Genomic DNA, 18873 nt, shown 5'->3' on the forward strand with positions numbered 1-18873 from the left:
TGCAAAACAGAAGGGATTTCCTGGGACATTCTTACTGCTTTCAGTAAGAATTGATGGAGGACTGTAGCAACCTTAATGCAGGTGGGACCAGGTTTAGGGCGACTCACCAGGTAAAGAACAATAAGCAGCTGAAGTGTCAATTGAACACAATGGTGGCAAAATAATTATCCAAAAAAAGTTATTAAATCAATTATTGGTTCCTATCTAGGTGCAGAAAGTCACTAGAGTGCCCATAGTTTCTTGCCTGATTCACTATGAATATACTTGTGTACATTTACCTACATTAGTTTCTCCTTCCCCTTCCTACTGTTTCATATTAAGCAGAGCATTTTGATGGTGGATGACTTTAAAATTTATTCTTTAGGTTAAGGTTTATCAAAAAATGGTCATGATCAAGCTAGAAGGATAGGAAACATCACTCTTCTTTGGATAAAGTAACTGACGGAATTTGGTATCTTTCCTTTATAAGAAGAGAGGGAGCACACTCACCTATATTTGAATAAGAACTGATTGCAATAGGTTAGATTTAAGAACTTTGTTATTTTTATCGTTGTTCTTAAATTTAAATATACGTAGAAGGGTCCAAATAGATGCTGACTGGTCAAATGAATAACTTGCATATTATTTTTTCAAGAACAACCAGCATGTACTTTTTTTCTTGCTGCCCTCACATCACAGTAACTGAGAGTCTAGGAGATGCATTTCCCAAAATCCCTTGCCAGCAGCTTTCTGATTTAGAGCCCACTAAGCAGAGGCCACAAAGTTTGAAAGAAGCAGAAACCATTATTCTTTGGCCAGGAAAGAGACCTCCTGGGCTTCAACACATGTGATTCTTTGCAACTCCTTGGGATCCCTGGAAATTGTTCATCTGGTGCTGTGGTGAGCTGAGACCATTTGAAATCCCTGGAAATTGTTCATCTGGTGCTGTGGTGAGCTGAGACCATTTGAAAGTCTCTTTCAACTCCTGGAACTTTCTAACGCTCTCATGGCTGATGATGAAAGTAACACTGAGTGGTAGTGAGTGCTTTCCACAATCACTCCTTCTCCAGCCCTTCTTACATATTTTTAAGTCACTAGTTCACTGTATTAAATTTCTTCCTACTTGAAACACCGGAGTAGTTTCTTTATTTCTCTGACTGAACCCTGACTGATATCATAAAGTTGCCCAAATCAATTCTGAAAATTTGAGATTTGGCAACACTGCTTGTTTCTGCTTGTTTCAGCCTAAACTTTTTCAATGAAAATTTTATCAACTCTTAGCACACTGAGTAAAATCCTTAAACCGGCTTTACAGGATAAGAAGTGAGAACACTATTGATTTTGGGAGAAGAACATGACAAATCTAGGAAACTCTATAATTATATTGAACTAACATTTCTTGAATGTTTAGCTTGTCGTAGGCTCTATTCTGAAAACTTTACATATCTTATTTCATTTAATCCTCACAACAACTCTATGGGGTAGACACTATTGGTACCCCGATTTTAAAGACGTAAAAACAGAAGCTCAGAGTGGCAACTGGCCTGGCAGGGCATAGCTCAAAAATGGTAAAGACTGCATTTGTATCCAGGCATTCTGATGCCAGGGACTTTACTCAAACATTTTAATGTGCTGCTTTGTAATGCAATAAATAAAGGTTAACCCAAAGAGACATAGTCCACAAAAGTGGTGAAAATGAGTAATGTAGATGGACATAAGTTTTATCTAAATTAAAATGTTTTTAGAGGCTGCCTATATGACATGAATGTGCTCCTTTCTCTATCTTTCTGTGGCCTAAAACTTCCACTGCTATTTTTGTATTGACTATTTATTTATTTATTTATTTATTTATTTATTTATTTATTTATGACAGTCACACAGAGAGAGAGAGAGAGAGGCAGAGACACAGGCAGAAGGAGAAGCAGGCTCCATGCACCGGGAGCCCGATGTGGGATTCGATCCGGGGTCTCCAGGATCGCGCCCTGGGCCAAAGGCAGGCGCCAAACCGCTGCGCCACCCAGGAATCCCTGTATTGACTTTTTATTAAAAAATAATGATGATGGCTATGTTGATAGCTAACATCTAGCTTACAGATATTGACCGGGCACCGTACCAGACACTTCACAAATGTATTTCATTCAATCCCCACCAGAATCTTATTATTGCCCACATTTTACAGACTGGAAAATTGAGGCTTAGATGAGCAAAGGATTATTCCACGAAGGTGACACCCAAATAACAACCTCATCTACTTCCTGTGGAGCCTGGCTCTTAGCCATCAGGCTATCTTGTTTAGGAAGCTGCCACTATAAAGAAAATACATTCATGTTCCTTGGAGAGAGCCCTGATATCTTAAAGACATTGGAGAAATTCAAATTTAAATTTCTCTCTCTTCTTCTCTCTATAAATACCTCTGTGAAAATAAACTCATGCCCAGGACCTAAATTAAGCAAAAGTGGCAAAGAAAATGAGAACACTAGCCTAAAAGAAAATCTATTTTCTGCTTTGTGGATAGTGGATTTTTATGGGACTCTGCTTCTCAAGGAGAATTCTGGATTTACTTCCTGCAGGTGGAAACTTTTATTCCCTAAGTTTAAAAGAAAGTAGAACGAACCAGGAGAAAGAACGGCTGCATCCATGTGAGGCAGAGCTTTGCAGATATCTTGATGTCTGAGGCAACCAGAAGACCTTTATTTGCCTTTTCATTACTCTTTCAAGTGATGTGAACATCTGATTTTGGGTTGGCGAGGGAAGAAAACCTGAATCCAAGGCCTCTGAGATCTCCAGAACTCCAAGAGGAAAAGAGGGTTAATAAAGAATGTCAGCAGACTGATGCACCATACATTCCCCTGCTTCAGTTTGATCTTCATCAAACACATCAGCTGAACAGCCCTGTACCCATCAGTTGCCAGCCTTAATATGATTCAGATTCCACCTTTATCATAGCTCTGAAAAACACATTGCTTCTCTCAGAGGCAGTTACTTGCCAGGTGCCTTATTACATGTTCTCACAGCATCCTATTATAAACTTTGTGGCAATAACCACAGTTGTGATATATTTGTAAAATTATTCCTTGTATAATTATCTTCCACTTTGTCCCAGAGATTATGTTATATTGTAGACTAAGGAAGTTGGCTTAGTTGTAATTATTGTAAATTAACAATCGATATCTATAGCCACAAGGTCACAAAAATAATAAGGAGCACTTTTTCAGGAGATAAATTAGTGAATGTAGTTTTATATTTTAGAACTTTGTTGGATATATCATTCGACAGGAAAATAACCTCAGGTTTAGAGCAGGCTTTGCCAATAATTCTAATTCTGTTGACACATGAATATTTGCGGTAGCAGCTGTCAAATCACTGGGTTAAACATAAATTAGTTTGCAGACATATACTGCATGTAGATTCCGTTACGGTTGAAGTATCAAGAATTTTAGGCTTGCAGGCAACTCAGAATATAGTAAAATACCCTAATTTTACAAATGAAGGTGGTATGTACTCAAAGTCATAGTTACCCAGTTGCAAAACTGGACTTAAAATGTATAGTCTTATCAATATCTGTACTCTTCCCAATAAATGGAAGACATTCTTAAGTTCCATAAATCTATTGTCAGCCAGTGAGTGTCCTCTGGTGTGAGCTATAGAAATGGACTCTGGTTAGCCTTAGTAGAAATAGAATTTACAGAATAATTTCAGGAATTGCTAAATAAAAGCTCTGTGGATTAGGAGTCAGTTGGGTCAAACAAGAGGCCAACTTTGGTCAGAACTCCATCAACTTTCTGACTAGAATGAACTCCTTCTAACTGACTGACTGCAGTGGTGATTTGGGACACTGGGAGCCAACTAGACTCAGTGTACCAATTCCCTGAAATATTTGGCAAGTTACGTGGATGACTAGTCATGAGTCACTTTAGGGAAGCAAACAATTAGGCCCATGTCTCCTGACTGAGCTAACATACTGAATCAGTAATCTCTGGGAGATGTGCTCATATTGATACCTTCAGCCCAATTTCAAATTATATTACTCCCTTTTGTTGAGCACTGTTAGAATCTATTTTCACTCATGTTCCCACACATTTACAGGAATAAATATCAATGTTCTGAAAATCTTTGAACCTGTAGGAACCATGTTGATATATGATTCTAACTGGAAGCCTAGAGACCATGAAGGATGGACCATTGGATATGAAGGAAATTGGCTTAATTTTCTGTTGTAATACTCTTATGCAAGGGAATTACAATGTTTTAGGCAAATGAGAAAGGTATCGTTATCCGTCAAGAGGAGTTTAGCAGAATTGGAGAATGAGTATATTTCAAGTTCTCCAGAATCTCACCCATCTAACCATCCCTATTGTGTTCTCACTTTCTCAACCAACGCCAAAACCTATGAGCCAGAAATGTGAGTCTTATGTAATTTTAAATTTCCTGATAACCATATTTTAAAAAGTAAAAATTAAACAGATAAAATTATCTTTATATTGTATTTAACCCAATATACCCCAAATATTATCATTTCAACATAAAAACACTTAAAAATTAATAATAAGGTGTTTCACATTCCTTTTTTTTCTAAGTACTAAGTCTTTGCTATCTAGGGTTTAGCCATATGGGGCTAGTGGCTACCATAATGGACAACACAAGCTTTATTCTCTTTCCATATAATTATAAGTAGCCACCCTACCCTATAGTCTTGAATTCTGCATGCCTTGTGTACCTTCATTGCCAGATTTACACCTGTCATAATTACAGGAGATTTTCACTCCCCTTCCACACTCTCTAGTCCATAACCAATTCAAAAAATCTTATTTCTCTAAGCATCTGCTGTCAACAATCCATTCCCAAATAGCAATTTCTTCACCAGAGCTCTTGTCGGAAGCAACACCACTAATTCTGGAGAACTTCAGAAAAAAATATTTTTTGAATAAAAAATGATTAGTTCAAGAGTGTATAGGAAAGCTGGAGAATCAGTCCCAGGAAATAAGCATACACTAAAAGGTTAAGAATCAGAGAATACAGTCTAGTCCATGAGAAGGATGCCACTCTTAGCACTTCTGCAAGACTCAATATAACTAAACTAACATCTCTAACAGTATCTGCATCTTTGCAGATTCAAAGTGAAAGCTGAAGAATTTCGTTGGTTCAGTGTCATGGCACTCTAGGGAATCAGGGAGATGTGATGTGACATCTGGGTATTTGGACTTTTGTATTAGAAGATAGAACCCTGATCACTTGAATTAAGGGAATCCTTCCCAAATGAGAAGGGGAGAGGATAATGGATGGTGGGATAATGGGCAATAGGATAAAGAAGGCAACTGTCTACCACAAAAACACCCAAGAAATAAATATAGTATAATAAGTGTATTTTCTTATTTCTGGCAATGAATATATGGAGTTTCATAAATATGCTCAGTAAAAACTAAGGACTTACCATCTTCTTTGAAGTGAGCATTTATTATGTTTTGTGATCAAATTTATTTTGTTAAGTATTTTAAATTTCAAAAATAATATTTCTGGTTTTAACCAGTCCAAAAAATCATAATCCTTCCTGCGGTAGCCAGGAGTGTTAACTGTGTTAACAGTTTGGAATGTTTTTTATGTGCCAAGAGTGGAGTTTTAGAGACTTCTCTGACCACATTATTTTTAAGTGATAAAGAAAAGCCTCCATCAACTCTATAATTTTGATGCTGTCAGAGGCCTTAAAGGCTTAAAGAAAAGGAATCATTTAGTTCTGAGAGCAACTTTTAAAAAGGCATAAAAAAATCTTTGGTATGGAATCCAAGCAGTAGTATTCAGTTTTTATTTTAAATAAAAAAGGAAGACGGTCTCAGAACTCACCATTTACATTAATTTCAATGTCATAATACTAGGATTTAAAATGCATTTTTATTTTCATTTGTCATGTCATCAGTTTCAAAAGCTAGAAAAATGATATATACTATCCCCCAATCTTTCCCATGTTTCATTTTCTCTATGTAATGAAATGTGAAAATGGCAAGACAGTGAACTCTGTGGATCAAGGGACTGTGTAAAACCTCATCACAGCCACCCAATAAAGCCTTTTAATCAAGAAGAATTTTTACAGGACACACCACGGCTGAATTGTGATCCAGGAGCTGGCAGACACACAGTAATGAAGAACTAGGAAAATTTTAAAAGGAGTTGCAGTCAAATTTTGATGGACTCTAAATAGAGAATGACACAAGGAAATTCAGGTGCTGAATATTGTAGGGTGCAGTCTATTTTTCCTAATTTTCTCTGCTGATGCTTCAGTACACATTTCAGGTTAATCGAAAACATTCATTGATAACTAACAGAGTTTATAATTAAGATACTATTCCAGACTCATAATGTAAAGTCTAACATTACCAAAAAAAAAATCAGTTGTAATTTTACTCTATTTTTCCTTCCATATGTAATAATTAGCATTTTTAAGTGCCTACTAACGGCACATACTGAGCACATAATATTAAGCTATATAACTAGGTAATTAATTCAACTTCCTTATAATGATTTGAAATGCCAATTTGGTAAATGTGTCCCGGCTGATTATTTTGGAAGCAATTTGATGTAATCAGCCAGCTAAGTGATTTATCTCCACCTGGCATATTGCTACTTCCTTCATCCTGCATCAGGCACTGGTGCCAAAATGAGCTATGATCCAGTATTGGCCGTTTGGTATCGATGCCCCTACCTACTTGGTTATAATAGAACACTTTGCTCGTTAGACATCGAAGAGCACCTTAAGCCATAGAGGAGCCAATTATACTGGGAGTCTTGATTTATCTGGTACTAAGCATACCAGAAGATAGGGGGGAAATCAGTAGAGACAGAGCCGTCTTATATTTTTCAAGCTCTTATGTTGTTCTTGGCAGGAAGAAGCAGTTACAGTGAAGATGACTGAATGAGACACAGCGTCTGGAAATGGAGAAGCAAACTGTCACTAGCATATCTCATTCAGTTTTCTAGCTTCTACTATATCCCTACCCTACACTTCAAAGCACATACTCAGCTCATCATTTAACATCTATTATTGTCAATATGAATCCAGAGTACTGAGAACTTCATTCTTATTTTCTTAAGATTCCATCAAATATTATGTCTTTATACAACTCTACATATCATGTGAGAATACAGAAACTTATATAGACCATCTTTTGTTGGCACACCTTACCAAGATATTAAAATGCTATATTGCGTAATATAATAAAAAATGTTTTACTTAAAAATATTCTCCATTACTTCCTGTAATACCCTGACATTATATATAGTCTATTTCATCCTGGATTTTTTTTTTGTTTATTTAACAAATATTTGTTGAGAACTACTACATTCCAGAATCTATTCTAGTAGCAGTGATTAGAGCATGGACAAAGGCTTATAATATCTCTGACAGCCTAAAACTTGAATTCTAGAAAGGGGAGGCAAACCATAAACAAATACATAAGTGAAATATAAAATATCAGAGGGAGGTAAATGTTATGGAGTGAAATAAATCAGGGTAGGGAATATTGGAGGTATATTTTTAAATAGGATGGCCAGGGAAAGTCTTACCAAGAAGATACCATTTGAAGTAAGACCTAAAAGAAAAGAAAGATCAAATTTTGTGTATATCACGATTAAGTTATTAAGGAAATTGGGCTGTGTGGCTGGCGGCGAACTATATAAAAATACATTAATATAGGTATCATAGAAATTATTAACAAAATAACCACAATGTTGTTACTTTTGACAGAAGTATTTAGTTTACTCTCAGAAGCAGATTCCACTCAAACCTGTAAACTATGAATCATATAACAATGGAAGGATTGAATTATAACTGTGAAATAAGAGTATAAAGAACACAACATGCTGTGTTCAAAATTGTGTCCAAACTATAGTGTTAGAAATTAACCAAGCAGAATGCAGCAACTTTTAATGGTAATGATATATGAGAGTTTGAAAAATGCATGCAATGTAATATTATGAGACAGGTTAGTCTTCATTAATATAAATCTACCACTAGAATTTTTGGAGACAATTTTGTTAGCAGGAGGAAAGACTATACAACTGTGAGGAATAATAAGCTTCTATGTAGAAAGCTTATGTGTAACTTGGATGAGTAGATCTTGTGTATTGATTATTATATGGAGCCTATTACTAAAAGCATGAAAATTAGGAACTTGATAATATTTCTTTTAAAGAGATATTTTAAAATTTACACTAATAGATAGTAATTTCCTTCCCTAATTTTTAAAAATTTGGATAGCCTTTCATTTTATATGCAAAAGCTAAAGGAGTGCAAAATACCAATTAGTTTGGTCATATCATACATACAAACGAACCAGATCAAACTCATAAAAGAAGTCACAGAATAGTTCACTCCGTCATATGAATACTTAGTAAGTCCACCAAAAAAAAAAAAAAAAAAAGACTATTCTAGTGATTTACTTAGTTTTCTAAATATTAGAGACATTCGAATACAGAATTCACTGTTTTTCTTTGGATTCATTTTATTTTTATTATTATCCTGCGAAATATCTTCTAATCCAGCTACCACTCTTCCTACAATTCCCTAGGTATAAATTCAATTTAGCTTCTAAAATGTTAATCATACTTTCTTTGAATAGACACAGGATGCCTGAACATTAATTAACTTAAAGTTAGATTAGTTGCTGAAAAAGTTTAATTTAAAATTAACTTCAGTAGTGATGAGATGCTATAAAAAGTATATTCATATATTCAGTGAGCAGACACTGTGGCAGAGAGATCCTTTCTGCCATAGCAGAGTTATTAAGTCACTATAAATATTTTACAAATTCAATCTAAAAAAAAAAGTAGAAATGACTTCGTTACTTATCTTTCCATTGCTCTCCTAGAAATCCTGCAAAGCATCAAGGAGAAGGGACGGGGAAAAAAAAACAGGAAGAAGTTACAAATTATATTTTCTCCAAAACTATGCAGGATGGAAATTTTACATATGTTTAGCAAAAGCATGTGCGACTTGTAGAATCACCAGGGAAACTGCTGGGCACAGGGTGTCAGGGATGAATGGAGAGCTGATTGGCAAGTACCAGACATTAATGGAATATCATATTTCACAGAGGGAGAGAGCCCTACACAGAGTAAGAATTTAAACCTTAATTCAAAAAGATTCCCAAAGAAATGATTTGTTCAGATAGAAAATACAATCTTCATTAATAAAATTCTTAGATATAAAGAAAAGAAAAATGAACTTGTGGGACAGACAGCCAAATGTATGCTCAGAGATAAAGTGATATGCCTTAAAGGAGGCTTTATGGGAGCACCTGGGGGGCTCAGTGGTTGCGTGTCTGCCTTTGGCTCAGGTCATGATCCCAGGGTCCTGGGATGGAGCGGCAGGGAGCCTGCTTCTCCCCCTGCCTGTGTCTCTGCTCCTTTCTCGGTGTCTTTCATGAATAAATAAATAAAATCTTTGAAAAAAATCTTATGTGATTAAGAAAGAAGAAGAAATTAATATAGATAATTCAAATAAAGAACACAGAAGGGACAAAAATAGTTAATAGAGAGTACTGGAATGGAAATAAATGGGATCAAGGTAGAAAATGATCATTTATAAATTTTTTTGGACAGAAACAGTTCATAAAATTAAAAATTGTGTTTTCTTTTTTTTTTAATTTTTATTTATTTATTTATGATAGTCACAGAGAGAAAGAGAGAGAGAGAGAGGCAGAGACATAGGCAGAGGGAGAAGCAGGCTCCATGCACTGGGAGCCCAACGTGGGATTCGATCCCGGGTCTCCAGGATCGCGCCCTGGGCCAAAGGCAGGCGCCAAACCGCTGCGCCACCCAGGGATCCCCAAAAATTGTGTTTTCTATTGTGCATGTTTTTGCTTTTGCATGTGTATGGAGAGTGGGAATGAGGAGGAGGTGTGGTAAGATACAATATAAACTCTCTGACAAATGCAATAAAGGAAAAAATAATTTTAGACATAAAACAGGAGAAAAAGAAGAAATATGAATTAGTTTTAAGAGACTGCTTGTCATAGACCTACTGATAAACTTGAAAACATTAATGAAATAGATATTTTTCTGAAAAGGTTGGAACCTGACTCCAGAAGGAAAAAAAAAATTCTGAGTAAGTAACTATGATAACAATTAAAATGTGTCATTAAATGTATTAAAGAACTTATTAAACTTATTTAAGAATTCTTCCCTTAGCAGTTTACTGCAGATGTAGCTGGTGCTATATACAATAGTGAAGCTTAGAAAAATGGGAAGCGTTTTTCTATCATTTTCAAAGCTAGCATATGTACTTCTGAGATCAAAATACATGAAAGAGCTCCCCTTCCCTTCTGCACTTAATGCAAACCTGCTTATGAATATGTAGAATAGACAAACCTTTGGAAGTGATTAAAAATGGCCATAAGCTAGTAACCCTCAGAGAGCTATTCATAGGAATTCAAGGATATATTATCAGGAAATATGTTGATTGTCATCAATGTATTGGGAAGAAATTACAACAATTTCAACAAATGACCAAAATAATGTACAATAAAATTATATACCTAAGAAGCTTGTGAACTAGAAGGAAAACAAAGCAAAGAAACCAGAAGAAAAAGAGTCTCAATGTGAGGGTGGGTGTTATTGTTTCCAAGATTTGGAATATGAGGAGGATGGAAAGAAAGCCCCTGCATTCAGGAAAATGAAAATCATTGTGACCTTGACAAAGAGAATTTCAGTGGAATGCAGGGAGCCAAAATGAGAATAGAGAATAGAACTCCAAAATGAGGAGTTCTAGATACACTTAGGGTGTTTGCCTAGAAGGTCAACAACATTTAAAAAATTAGATTGTGTGGCAAACCATCCAGCTTCTTCAATATTAACCTAAGAATAACTAGAACTTAGAAAATTGTGTACCCAACCACTCAGTTGATTATTTAGGAAATTCATTTATTTATTTTTTCTTTTATTCACCAGTAGCAGCTACTAAGTAGACAGCACTGCACCAAAGGATTTCAAGACCCAAGTTCTATTCTATTCATGAGGAGTTTTTACTCTAGTTTTGGAAATTAAGAAAATTAAGATACAGAAGGGAAGGTTTGGTGCTGTAATAAATTTTTCTCCTGGAAAGAAAACACACAGCCACAGAATATTTCTCATAATTCTTTTTTTACAGGCCATAGCTTAAAGCCTATCCCAACGAAATGCATGCTAATACTTTTTAAATTGCACTGTGTCTAAAGGTAGGGATATTTAAATATGCTACACTGTGATAATGTGGAATTCCCCGGAACAAAAGGCAATTACTTGGGTGCTTCAGGCAGTAATAAAATAAAATCATAAATCTTTCAAGGAAAATTGTTGGTTAATCAGAATTTCTGTTTGGATACCACAAATCTCATTCCCTCTCCCTATATTAAGCTGGTTTTAGTAAAATTTTTGGAGAGTACAGGTGAATCAAAATCCTCAAATGCCAGGGAAAACAACTAAGCTAAGAACACAAAAATTACAGAAGTTGGAAAATGAGCCATTGATCACTCAGATAATTGGTCCAAAACTACTCCTTATTTCTTAATTACTTACAAACATGGATTGCAAGAAATTGTTTATTAAGCACCTACCTTGTATAAGTCCACGACATGCAACGGGACGAATACAAAAAGTAGCAAAAGCCGTCTGCCAGATTACATTTCAGCGTCTAAAATCTTCAGCATTTCTAGTAGTGTAGACCTTTAGAATGAATGATCTCAGTTTTGGCTTTATTGAAAAAGATCTTTTTAAATCCTCATCATTAAAGAATATTTTTGCTGGACATAGAATTCTGATTTCTTTTAGCACGTTGAAGATGTTATTCCATGGTCTTCATCTTTTTTTCTTTTTGAAGATTTTATTTATTTATTCATGAGAAACACAGAAAGAGAGGCAGAGACACAGGCAGAGGGAGAAGCAGGCTCCCTGTGGGGAGCCCAATGTGGGACTCAATCCCGGGACCCCAGGATCATGCCCTGAGCCAAAGGCAGATGCTCAACCACTGAGCCACCCGGGCATCCCCTGCAAGTCATTTTTTTTTCTAATGAACAATCAGGTCATTTAATTCATATTGCTATCCCCCTGAATATATCTTTTTCCTCCTCTTGTTGCTTAAGACTCTTACTCTTTGGTATTCATTTGTAGTTTAATTATGGTGTTTTTCATCTACTTTCTTTCAACTATAGTTAGCTGAGTTTCTGACTTGTCACCAAATTTGTGAAAAATTTCTCCAAATATTTTCTGCCCTATTCTCTCTTTTCCTTGTATAACTCCACTTGCAGACCACTTCATGTTTATCACAGGTCAGTGGGACTCTGTGCATTTTTTTTTATTTGTTTACATTTTCCCCCTCTACCTCCAGACTGAATAACTTTCATTGTTTATGTTCAAGTTCACTGACACTTTCTTCTGTTGTCTCCAATCTCACATTAAGCCCATTGGACATGGTTCCTTTAAAGCCCTTGTCTGTTATTTCTAATATCTTGCATATTTCAGGGGTTTTTCTATTGAACATTTTCTAAGAAACTTTTGACAATTACATATTTTCCTGTTTCTTTGAAGTCTGGTAGTTTTTATTCCATGTTAGATATGGGGGGAGGGAAGTTGCAGAAACTGTGTTCTGTTATCTTTTTCTGAAATGTTTATTTTTGTTCTAATAGTTAAACTACTACTCATTCTCCTGGACCTTGTGGAGGTTTGGTTTAATACATTGTTATTTTTTTTTATAAAATCTGAAATTTATTGCTTTGATAACTGACATTTCAGTAAATTTAGCTGAGATACAGTTGGGAGCAACTCTAACAACAAGAAAACCCACTACTTAACAGGAAAAAAAATTATAGACTTATTTATTTATTTGACAGAGAGAGTGAGGAATTGGGGGAGAGAGAGGGAGAATCTTAAGCAGACTCCTTGGTTAGCGTGGAGCCTGACTAGGGGCTTGATCCCACAGTCATGACATCATGACCTGAGCCAAAATCAAGATTCAGACACTTCCTGATTGAGCCACCCAGGTGGCTCTGAACTGAAAAACTTTAAAGTGTAGACTCAAACAGAAAGAGAGTAATGAAAACAGAAAACAAGCCTGCCATCTTTCCTATTGCTTATAGGATTAAATGCAATCTCCTGAGACTGAGATACTTCATCCTTCCTAGTCCCACCCCAGAGGAACTTCCCAGCTTTCTCATCTCCACTATATTCTAACCCCCAGTAGTAGAATCCACCTCAGTTCAAGAGTCAGAGCTTTGCAAATGCTGTTTCCCTACACTAAAAATACTCTTACGATTGATATCTTCCAAACGCAGCTCAGAAGAGGGGAACGCGTTCAATCAGGATGACCAAACAAACAGGATGACCTTTCCTCCAGGATAGGAGGCAATTGCAATAGATGTGAAGAAAAGGTAGAGTAGGGTCAAAAGGTTCAAAGCAGAGATTCACAAAATGTGGTCCCACAGTTTTAGATGAGCATAGGAAGTAGTGACCAAAATACACCTAACCTGGAAGAACAGTGATTAGGTAATTGTTATTTATTTTTTATTTTATTATTTTATTTTTATTTTTTAGGTAATTTTTAATAGTTATTTCACTTCATATTTTTTATTTTTTTCCATGGTATCCCACTTTCTGAAGTCAGAAGAAGGGGGAGAGAAAATTGCTCAAGACAGAATATCTCTAACCAGTAAATATTCTTAGTCAGTTGAATTTTACAGATCTGATAATTGTATTGTTTGAATAGCTTCAAACATCTATGTACCATATGGTAACACTTCTCCCAGGTAACTTCTACTTCACACAACTTCTAACATTCTGAGTGACTAAGCTGGCTTTCAGTTCTCTATTGTGTAGCACTAAAATATTCTCTGTTAAGTCAGAAAAAATTTAAATTTAACTTCTTGATCTACTTAGGCATTCATTCAGTGAAATGCCACAGTATGCATTCCAAGAAGTCCGCTCTTTGTTCAAAATAAGTCATGTAACAGAAGGATCCAGAGCTACTGGACACTCAATACTCAAAGCACTGCATAAAATTTAAAACACTGTGAATTTTTTTTAAAAAAAAAGGATTTCTAGTGAAGTTCCATGCTTTAAAGTGTAAGTAATTTGAACTCTAATTAAAGATGAACTGTTTGTTAGTATTTCTCACTTGAAGGCTTTATGCTTTTTTAAAATGGAAATTTCAAAGGATGTGTGTGCTATTTATGATAACTCTGCTTAGCTAAGGGAGAGTTTTGACTATATTTCATATTCATTTGTAAGGCTTTCATGCTAATAGTGTTATTTCAATATCTTTACATAACATGAAAATAAGCAAAATGGCTGCTCAGTTTTTGAACAAAATATCATAGTGCTACTAAAACAAAGTGTTTTGTCTAAAGTACTTATTCAAAAATTATTTCAATATGCTGACTAATCTGGAAATTATTCTCTTACAGTTATCAGTTCCATTCCTGAAACAATTATAGATAAAAATGCATATGTAAGGAGACAATGACATTTTGATATTGTGAAATCAATTCTGAACTGGGATTTAGGAGAACTTTGTTCATCACCTGGGAAATGAAGGCTGTAAATTAGATTGTCTTTATCAGCTGTAAAGTTCCATGATACTAATATTAGGCTCACAAAGAATTCCAAAACTACTGTAATGATGGCTTAATGGAAAATGCAGAGTTAGCCATAAGATAAGCTCTGTGTCTTGTCTTTTTCTTTCCCATAGTTTAATCTCAGTCTGTACACATCTCCTGTATTTAGAAAAGAAAAATCTTTAATACACATAGAAGAGATATTTGTTTAACTGAAAGCCCTTCCAAATACAGCAGAAGGGAGATATCATTCTTCTCTACATTAAAATAATTTACATGAATGGATTAAAAATATAGTCACCAACTTCTATTAAATTACATTTTACAATTAATCTCACTTACAAAATAAATATATTTTTATAGAATTAAACATAGGCAAATCTTTGAAGAATCTATAAGAAGACATCTTCTTGCATCTCAAATATTTAACCTGTATACTAGGCTTCACTTTCCATTATCCCAATTATCTTTTCTAACCCGGGCAGTACTTTTTCCCTCCTTACTAGTACTGAGACTAATTTTCAACTGTTTCTTCCCTATAGGGCAAGCAGTCAGTAGTTTAAGGATGACTCTACCCAGTGAAAGATCCATGGACTTTAATACTGAGGATACAAAAGACTGAATACTTAAGTGATGAAATCTCAATATTATAGTATATTTAAACAGAATTGTCATCCATAAGATCACCAAATAATTACCTACAGAGAAAGCTGGTCATATATTTGTATTTGTGTATTAAATTCTAACAAATCTATTTCCTTGGGCACAAAATCACACTCACATTGGCATAGAAAGTAAGTGGTTTACAAGTTTAAATTATGGATAATGAGGAACTGAGTTCTAGAGAGAGGTCTTAAAAGGGATATTTGGCAGTAGGAACCAAGTGTTTATTTGTCATGCCAATCAAGCATCAATAGGAACCTACCCAGGTAGTGGGAGAAGGAAAGCATCAAAATGCTCAAGAAGGGCAGCCACTGCTGGGTTTCAGAGTACTTTACATCTGGTGTGTGAAACACTGATGATGTTTATCGAGATGTAACAGAATTCTCAGAATATTCAATTTATACTTGTGGAAGACTGTCCTCTGAGCATGCATGCCCTCCATTTTGATCCCTCACTAAACTTACACCCTTCCAAGAATATCCAGCAAAGTAAGAGAACAAAAACATCAATCAACTCACAAACAAAATCAGGCAGACAGTTCTTATTGCCTGATTTTTTAAATCATTTTATAGAATGGTGTAAAGTGAAAACCCTCTTCCTTTATGGTTGATAAAAATAAATATCTCTTTGGTTGATTAGACAAGATGAAGCATATTCTTAAGTCTAGTTTGATACAATATTCTTAAGTCTAGTTTCAAATAAGTAAAATTTTGTACTTTGTATTGGGAATAGCTAAAAGCTTTCTAAGATATAATGAAGAAATAAGCCAAAATTCCCAAATGTCTAGTATTGCCATTTCACAAATTAATGAATTAGTCTTAATATTTTTATTTATTTACTATTAATGAAATTAAATATTTAAATAGCATATATATTTTGCATAAGTATCGTTTAGCTATATTATAACAAATTCTATATTTCCCCAAATTCAGGTATATTGGTTAACATCTTAGTTCCCACATATTGAAGTGCCTTCAGAATTACTTAAGATTAAATAAAGGATATAATAGTCAAAAAAATATTTATTTTAGGTGCAAGCTAACAAAATCCTAATGGTTAATTGGCTTTTTCACATTATTAGGATGTTTTAACATTATCAAGACATGCAAAAGTTCTTCTTAGTTTTATTATGAAACATATCCACATTATGCCACATTGATGGCTTATCAGGGGGATGTTTAGATGATCAACTGGTGACTGACTATACGGCAGTGGATGGAGAAACATGCACAAAAGAGTCTTCAATCCTTTCAAACTTTTTACTAGTTTTCTCACTTCAGTTACTAAAAATTCATTTGCAAAAGTTATAAAAACAAAAACTTATAGAAAAAAAATTACTTAAGTGATACAAAATACAAAAAGTTCTTTACTTAATTATTGGTTATTGGTTATTTGGTTGTTATTAGAAAGATATGGAAAATTACCCAATATATATCCAATATATCATTCATTTATAGCTAGTAAACTTACCTAATAGCTTGAAAAGAATTTTTGTCCATAATTAACTTAATCTCTTAATGGTAGTTGAGCAGAGACGGGAATTCTGGAAGCCTGGACTGAGAATACTCTGCAACAACACAGAAAGAAGATGGGTAAATGAGAGGAAAATTTCCTCATGAAAGACAACTTACCAAAAGTGACATAAAAAAAATAGTGTCTGAACAGCCCTATATGTTTTGGGGAAATTGAATCTGTAACTTAAAGTCTTCACAAAAAAATAAAACTCAAGCCTTACTGGTGAGTTCTTGTAAACACATAAGGAAGAAATAATATCAAACAACAACAACAACAACAACAACAACAAAAACCTTGTTTGGCATATGGAAAGAGGGAATACTTCCCAAAGCATTTTATGCAGCCAGAATAAATCTGATACTAAAACCTCACAAGAACAATATAACCAAGAAAAGTTACAGGACAGTATCTTTCATGGCATATAGGTAAAAGTTTTAAATAAGAATTTGCAAGTCAAATAAAGTGATAGACAAAACAGATGATGTGTTACCATAATGAAGAGTGTTTTCTTTCAGGAAAGCAGTGTTGGTTTAATATTAGAAAAATTATCCAAAAAAATCAATATAATTAATCACGTGCAGAGAATAAAGAATAGAAATAATATAGTCCTATCAATATATGCAGAAAAATCATCTGATAATATTCAAGACTCATTAGTGACTAAAAAAAAATTCACAAACTGTAATGGAAGGAAGCTGAAGCTTCCTCAATTGGGTAAAGGATATTTTTATTTTATTTTATTTTTTTTTTTTTAAAGACAATTGGAATCTTTATTTTTTTTTTTAATTTTTTATTTATTTATGATAGTCACAGAGAGAGAGAGAGAGAGGCAGAGACACAGGCAGAGGGAGAAGCAGGCTCCATGCACCGGGAACCCGACGTGGGATTTGATCCCGGGTCTCCAGGATCGCGCCCTGGGCCAAAGGCAGGCGCCAAACCGCTGCGCCACCCAGGGATCCCGGGTAAAGGATATTTTTAAAAACCCATAATTAACATCATAATTACTGGTGAAATATTTAACTTTTTTTTTTTTTTTAGGTTGGGAACAAGACAAGAATGTCACTGTCACCACTCCATTAAATTTTGTACTATAGATTCTGTTGAGTGCAAAAAGCATAAAAAAAGTACAAAATTGAGGGGGGAAAAGGAAATAGATGACATAATTGTGTGCATATAAGATCTAGTAATATTTACAGATAAACTAGTAGAAATTATTATGTATATTTAGCTACATTGTTAGATACAAAGCTAATATACAAAAGTAAATTTTATTTCTATATGCTGAAAATAGAAATTAGAAACAACACTAACATATTATTTATAACAGCACAAAGAAATCTAATTTTTAGGAATAAATCTTCCAATAGATGTGATATAATGCAAACTACAAAATATGTTTGAGAGAAGTTTAAAAGTGGCTTAAATAAATAGAGAGAATATCACGTCTCTTGATTGGAAGACTTACTGCTTTGTGCTATGCAGAACTGTAAAATGAACTCTAATGACTCACATCCTTGTATAATCTCCTCCTTTTGACTACGGGCAGGGCCCTTAGCTTGTTTCTAACCAAGGAATATGGCAAAAGTGAAGGGATTTTACAGACATAATTAAAGTCCCTAATTAGTTGACACTAAGGAAAAGTGCCATTATTAAGGATGGGCCAGACTGATCACATGAGCCCTTTAGTGAGGGTTTGAACAGCGAACAAGGAAGAAGTAAGAGACTCTCTTGGTCTTAAAGGAATGAACTTCCAAGTTCTACACAGTAAGGAACAAATACTGATTCCTGACCTTTGAGTGCCCCTGAGGCAGTCCTAGGCTTAATGGAGGGAAAACCGTATAACCAATGAGCTGGTGAGGATCACCATGGCACTCATCATATTAAATTCAGAGGCCAATTGCTGGGTCAGCTCTGTTTTTAACTTCTTGAGGAACCACCATACTGTTTTCCCAAAGTGGCTGCACTAGCTTCCATTCCCACCAAAAGGGTAAGAGGATTTCCCTTTCTCTGCATCCTCGCCAGCATTTGTTGTTTTCTGTCCGGTTAATTTTAACCATTGTGACTGGTGTCATATGTTATGTCATTGTGATTTTGATTTGTCTTTCCCTGAAACCAAATGATATGAAACATTTTTTCAGTGTTT

General features: G+C 34.8%; 1 long non-coding RNA gene across 2 annotated transcripts in view; it reads right to left on the reverse strand.

Annotated features, from left to right (window-relative positions):
• LOC140594219 (uncharacterized) overlaps nucleotides 1–18873 on the reverse strand; it is a 54385-nt gene that overhangs the window by 6476 nt on the left and 29036 nt on the right. Inside the window, exons 3-5 of one of the 2 annotated variants that reach the window (XR_011994887.1) lie at nucleotides 16686–16782; nucleotides 7534–7559; nucleotides 2594–2768 (exon numbers count right to left, since the gene is read on the reverse strand). This is a non-coding gene — a long non-coding RNA (uncharacterized lncRNA). The remainder of the gene's footprint in view (nucleotides 1–2593; nucleotides 2769–7533; nucleotides 7560–16685; nucleotides 16783–18873) is intronic. The other variant, XR_011994888.1, reaches the window with a different exon arrangement.

The sequence above is a fragment of the Vulpes vulpes genome, chromosome 10 (assembly GCF_048418805.1).
Source record: "Vulpes vulpes isolate BD-2025 chromosome 10, VulVul3, whole genome shotgun sequence".
In the NCBI taxonomy this organism is placed as follows: domain Eukaryota; kingdom Metazoa; phylum Chordata; class Mammalia; order Carnivora; family Canidae; genus Vulpes; species Vulpes vulpes.